Source organism: Adiantum capillus-veneris, chromosome 7 (assembly GCF_014529385.1).
Source record: "Adiantum capillus-veneris isolate H3 chromosome 7, ASM1452938v2, whole genome shotgun sequence".
Taxonomy (NCBI): Eukaryota; Viridiplantae; Streptophyta; class Polypodiopsida; order Polypodiales; family Pteridaceae; genus Adiantum; species Adiantum capillus-veneris.
The window spans coordinates 56,719,351-56,726,311 of record NC_140937.1 but is presented as its reverse complement, the minus strand read 5'-3'; positions in this window follow the sequence as shown (position 1 = coordinate 56,726,311).

The following is a 6,961-nucleotide window of genomic DNA, read 5'->3' as shown; positions in this document are numbered from 1 at the left end:
AACACACACATCTTGGAGAAGATGAAGGAAGCTCAAGGCACACAATAGAGATTATATTACTTAGTGTGAATGGAAATATAAGATAGCCCTAGAGTGATGGGCGTATATACAATGCACGCAGAAAAAACCTCCTAGTGAGGGAAAAATGTCCCTACGGTCCTAAGTGTGTTCACACACATCACTACCACATGTATATGGTAACAAATCCCCCCTGGGAGTGATGCGGTGAACGAGAGCTGGCACATAGAGTATAGGGAAGCGCCATGACCTGAGGACATGATCAATCCACAAAGGGGAGTAAGTCGAAAGCTTTGCAGAAAGCTTTGAACTTCTCACGAGGCAATGCCTTTGTGAAGATATCTGCAAGGTTGCCCTATGTGGGCACATAAGCCAAGCTAATCTCTCTTATTGAGAGTCTCCCCCTGACATAGTGGTAATGCACCTCAACGTGCTTTGTGCGAGCATGAAAAATTGGGTTCCTCAATGCACTCTGACTGTCAGCGTAGATAGTGTTGGCAATGTCCTGTCCAACACCCAAATCAACCATAAGGCATCTGAACCATACACACTCAAAAATAGCTGTGAAGATTTCCATGTACTCAGCCTCACAAATGGAATGTCCATATTAGGTTGCTTCTTGCTCAACCATGATATGCATGAACTGTTGAGCATGAAACAAAAACCACTTGTGGACACTCGTGTGTCAAAACAACCAGCCCAATTTGAGTCCAAAAAAGCATGTAAATCTGGCGGCAATGATCTCCCCTTGAGATAAAACAAATCAAGATGCAAATTGCCACTCAAGTAGCAAAAAATCCTTTTGACAGCCTGGCAATCCTTACACCGTGGGCTATGCAGGAATCTCTGATGACCTGTGAGACTGCAAACTGAATATCCGGCCTCGTGTTACATACATAAATAAGGTGGCAATAGTAGTTTGGTAAAGAGTGACATCGGCAGGATCACCAGCATCATGAAGACTCAATTTCAAACATGTTTCCATGGAAGTGGCAACAGGTTTGCAATCCTCAAGTCCAAACTTATATAGCAATGTCTCTATGTAACTTGTTTGACACAAAGCAATACCACCATCACAATGCTTACATTGTATCCCCAAGTGATGGTGTAACAACCCTAAATCTTTCATCTTGAAAGTAGCATTCAAATCAACCTTAAATTCAGCAATATAACTCTCATTTGGTCCAGTGATCAGCAATTCATCCACATAGAGAACGATAATGAGAAGTACATCACCCTCACGCTTTACGTACAATGTGATTTCAGTTGGACTGTTACAAAAGCCTCATTTGACCAAATGAGTGTCAAGCACAAGTGTCAGCCTTCTCATACCAAGCACGAGGAGATTGCTTCAACCCATACAAAGCTTTCTTACATTTGCACACTTTATCTCCCTGCCCTTTAATGACAAAACCACGAGGTTGCGTTACATAAACTTTCTCAAATATGTCACCATTCAAGAAAGTGGTAACAATGTCTGACAGATGTACATCCCAACCAAAATCAGTTACCAATGCACATAGAAAATTCACAGTAGTCATACGACAAGTGGGAGCAAAAGTCTTTTCATAATCTATGCCTTTTTGTTGTGCATAACCCTTTGCAACAAGTCGAGCCTTATAGCAATCAATCTCATCATCCGGCTTATGTTTCAACTTGTAAACCCACTTCGTATCAATGGCCTTTTTGCCACGAGGAAAATCACATAAAGTGCATGTGTCATTTTCTATAAGGGCAGCATATTTTGATTGCATGGTAGCCATCTATCAATTTTCTATAAGTCCATCGTACATCAATGTCCTGCACAATATTCCAAGTGCCCTTTGACACAATAACATGTTGCATCATATAAGCCCACATAAAGCAATTGTTCCCATCCAATCTATCCTTAGCAACAGCAAACATATTGAACACATTTGTGTTGTAGTCAGCCATGGCAAATACTGCACTTGATGTGAAAATTGCCCGAAAAGAGGAGAAACGAAGCAGGAACAACACGTGCTATATAGCACAAACCGTAGAAGACTGTAAGGGACCTGTTATGCAAAAAACGGCATTGACAAAAAATTTGCACAAAATGACAAAATAGCCTACGCAGTACTGCATGTAGTGCTCGCCCAAAGTATTTGTCGACCTGTTGACGCTCGCCAAAGCTCACAGAAATCGGAGAAAGTGAGCAGGCATGTGCTCGAGCTGTTGGTGACTAAGCCCAGGAGGACACACCCTGCTTTGATACCAATTGTTGGAATTAGTGTTTCAAGGAAACACACACAGCTTGGAGAAGACGAAGGAAGCTCAAGGCACACAATAGAGAGTATATTACTTAGTGTGCAATGGAAAGATAAGATAGCCCTAGAGTGATGGACATATATAGAATGCACGGAGTGTTTGCATACACGCTGATGCTCAACCACATGGTATGCTCATACACATTGTCTCGAGAAAGAAGGGAATTGTACCCTAAGCGACAAAAGATAGTCAGCTTGTGCCATGAGATATGTCATAAATATTTTTGGGAAGATTATCGAAATACCCATGAAATTTGGCTGAACTCCCAAAATGCCCTTGAAATATAGCTTAAACATAGAGGCAATTGCATCTATTGGATAATAAGCCATTTCAGCTTGAGAGCACACAACACCATCCCAAATTCTAGTTCTATCATCTTCTCTTGAGGGAGAACTAGTCCTTCTATGAAAAGTTGCAAAAAGGAAAGTGTTAGGAGATGTTTGCAAGAAGAAAAAGGGATACTTTAGAGAAATTTAAGGGCATTTTAAGAGTTTTTTGAGAAATATGAGGGGTATTTATGGAATTCTCCAAATTTCAAGGCTATTTTGGCAATTTTCCCAATATCTTTTTAAAGCTTGAGCTCACTGACCCTCCGTGCGCATGCCACCGGACAACGTGCTCGTGACTCTTGAAATGCCTGAGAACGCTAAGATGCCTTTGTTTTCATAACTTGAGCAAACTGCTCATCCTTGCGAATTTTTAAGAAATTTATGGGCATTTAGGAAATCTTATGAGGGGTACATTTCGAGAGTCACGAGCACGTTGTCCGTTCACGTGGGTGCGGACGATAAGTGAGCTGATGACTCTTGAAATGCCTAAGACGCCTGAGAATCTTATGTGGGGTATCTTGCCTGCTCAATGTTTGTCCGCGCGCGCGGACGGACAGTATGCTCAGAACTTCTGAATTGCCTGGATGCCAATCTTCGCGCAGGGACAAGCAAGGCAAAGCACATGGTTGTTTGGGCTATGGCAGCGCAAGGATGTTTTTTGAGTGCTCTCTCTCTCTCTCTCTCTCTCTCTCTCTCTCTCTCTGTGTGTGTGTGTGTGTGTGTGTGCGCGCGCGCGCGCGCATTTGTACTTGGAAAAACGTTTACAAAGACTCTAAAGGTGGTGGTAATGTTAGTGGAAAGCATAGGGCTTGGTAACATGCCAATATATATTTATATTTCAGATTGTTTCTTCCACGGTTGTTCATAAGAGAGGCCTGAAAAACTATCGGTTGTATGGGAAATTATAGAGCTTTGACCACGATGAAAGGGATTATTTTTAAATGCAAGCGCTTATCTCCAAAGAGCCATCACCTACAGCTTGTGGCATGTTGAGATTGCTCATGAGACTAGATGTTTTCACAAACAAATTTTTAGGACAAGTTTTGCCACTCACATTGTACATGATGCGTAGTACGGAGTTGATCGTTGCTTCTGTGCTCATTCATAATATGCAAACACACCATGAAGAACATGCAATGAAGTTCTCTCTTGGATTACAATGATGCAAGGTGTATCAAACATGGATGAGTCTAAAGCACTGAGAAGCTTTGGTTTCTTTCTTGCTCTAGCCCTTCTTTCCAACGCAATTTGTGATTGGGGATTTCAAGATGAAAAACAGAGCAGCATGTTGTCTCAAGGGGAAGACCATTTGGGGGTGTTTGTCTTGGGGCAGATGATGCAAGCCCCTCTAATAGGCTTGTGGTTGTCAATGGTAGGAGGAGGTATCATTAGTAGTTGTAGCACGAAGAGGCACCCTTCAAGATTCTGATGCTTGATTAGATTATGCTTTTTGTTTGAGATGGACTAGTAGTAGGCATGATTTCAAAAAACGGGATTGAGCTTAATATAGCATGCAGTGCTCTCACTTTTGGCTAGATTGACAAGAGCAAGTGCTTATAGACGGGTTTCATAGAAGACCATGAAAGGCTCTTTGTAAGCTGATACATAGGCGATGCAAAAATGGGTCTTAGAGTGAAAGAAGTACTCAGTTTGTACACTTTATTGAGCTATTGCTTCTAAAAATTGTAATAAGTTCCTTCTGACGAGAGCCCTATTTGAAATAGTGTCTCTTCAAGTGTGTAATTGAAAAATATACCAAAAAAGCTATAGGCTATGTTTTGCAAATGCGAATCAAGGGTTTCTTTATAGATGATGTCTCTTGGTCTAGACTATGCTACCAAGGGTTGGCAAAGAAAGCTTTGGCATCTTTTTTTTATTAGGCGCAAGACAAGGGCATCTCTCCATATATAGTCATTTTTGCAATTGTGCTCAGATCACGTAGTCACTCAAATCTAATGGATGAAAGGTACATGTATTTTGAGAACAATGTTCTTGTACTTTTGGCTTTTTGATAGAGCTTAGTTTTCTCTTGTTTAAGCTAGGAAATTGTTAAGCAGAAAGATATACACTTGAGTGTGTACCCTAGAGCAAAGCTAGTTCATGACATCATGTGTCGAAATGAAGTGGCTAGAACAATTGGATACGTTCAAAACAAGCTATGGTGTAGCATTCACAGATGTAGATAGTTTTAAGCTACAAGATCTTGAACTTAATTTTCCATATCCCAAGAAGGATATTTCAAAAATTGCAATGAGACTCACAAAACCTCTCCAAAATTCATTACTTTCAATAGGGGTTTGGTTTCTTTGCCTGCTTATAAATTTATCAACGGTGTTCATTGTTGAGTGTGAGAATGTGTGTTTTTGTCAAATTTTTTAATGAGTTTATTGTTTTGTTGGATGCTTGCAAATGTTTTATTGGACGTTCGATGTCTACTCGGCGATAATGATTCATCCCAAGATTGGTTGTGATATACAAGCATTACTATTTCTATATGAAGTAAAAGATATAGAGGGACTCGGGGAGGTAAATGTTTATCTTAAATTCCGGCTCTTCTCTCTCTCTCTCTCTCTCTCTCTCTCTCTCTCTCTCTCCACCCCACCCCACCATATTCTTCCCTGAAATCTATTTTCACACCATGCTCACCTCCATTGGCTACCATTCTGCTTTGTTAGCACTCCTCTATAAGCTCTTACTTTAGCAGCTACTCCAATGTGATCCTAAAATGGTTCATTGTTAGCACTTTTCCATAAGTTATCACTTTTGCAGCTACTCCAATGTGATCCTAACATGGTTCATTGCTAGTATTCCATGAGCTACCTCACCTCCACTTCAACAGCTACTCCAACCAAACCTTAGCATAGAACATTGCTAGCACTCCGTGAGCTACCACACCAACAACGAGAGAGAGAGAGAGAGAGAGAGAGAGAGAGAGAGAGAGAGAGGGCCTTGTATGGTAATGGGGAAGTTAAAGCCAATCATATGATGAGGTAAAGGTCAATTACAAATGAGAGATAAAGATAAATTGCCATATGACACAAAGGTCAAACATCTATGCAAAATAAAGATAAATTTTCATGGCTAAGAAACAATTTGCACTAACAGTGCATTGCATGTAGTACTAATGCACTTTTAAATATCCTTTAAGATTATACATGTGTATAGAACAAGTATGTAAAATTTGATTTCTGTGGCATAGAATGGGTACACATACTAAATCTATCGAAGAAAATGTATGTTTGGAACATAAATTTACACACTTACAACAGACTTTTACATAAGTGTAAAATCATGTTAAAAAACTCAATGTTTGGGATCATTCTCACATACGATAAGTTTATTTGAGCACCCAATTAAAAAAGCTCTAAATTAAAAGCTTGCAAATTTATTATCCCCAAGCAAATTGAGGCATCCCAACGGCGGACAAACTCTGTTAGCTATGTCAAAGAGAGCCAGAGACAAAGCTTCATTGCATATGCCACTGTACAACCTACTATGAGATACATGGCCGCTCCCATTGCCACTTCAAGAGGGGTTTGGACCTCTATCTAGAGTCATATGATTCTACAACCAGATATGCCTAGGTCTATATTTGATAGAGATACAACGACATTGAACAAAGAGAGAGAGAGAGAGAGAGAGAGAGAGAGAGAGAGAGAGAGAGATTTGGAGAGGCACACCCAGAGTCAAATCACAGATTTTTTCATGCCAAAGCATAGACGAGAGCAGCCAAAGAGCGAAGATACATATCATATCAACAGTAGAAACATACTCAATGATCGAGCAGTCGAAATTGCGAGATCCAAAAGACCCACAATGACAAAGAGACTTCAGCAACAGATCAAACTTATCTTGGCAAGACACAGGAGTCGTCCTGATGCAAACCCTCTCTATGGAGGATATTGATACCATTCAACATCCACCGATGCGAGCCTTTGATCTTTGACACCACCCTGGATACCTACCCTCCAATTTGGTCTCATAGGTCATTTTGGCCTTTTAAGACGGTAATATAACATTTCTTTTCTTTCTCTGTGTGTGTGTGCACAAAACAAGGCTATGTCAATATTCTGCTGCCCCCCAAGGTGCCACAAAAACGAGCTGACAGAAAGGCAAGTCCCCGAGCTAAAGCATGTGATCGATGATACAACTGAGCCAGTGGCTACACTAAGAAACAATAAAAACTGATAAACCTAAACATCAAGGGCCAATAAGTGGAAAACTGAAACAGGCCAGATGAAAAAAGCTCTCCTGAAGCAGGTAAAAAGTGGCGCCTTAGCCCAAGGAAAGAAAGATGAGAAATAAAAGACAGGCTCGATCAAAGT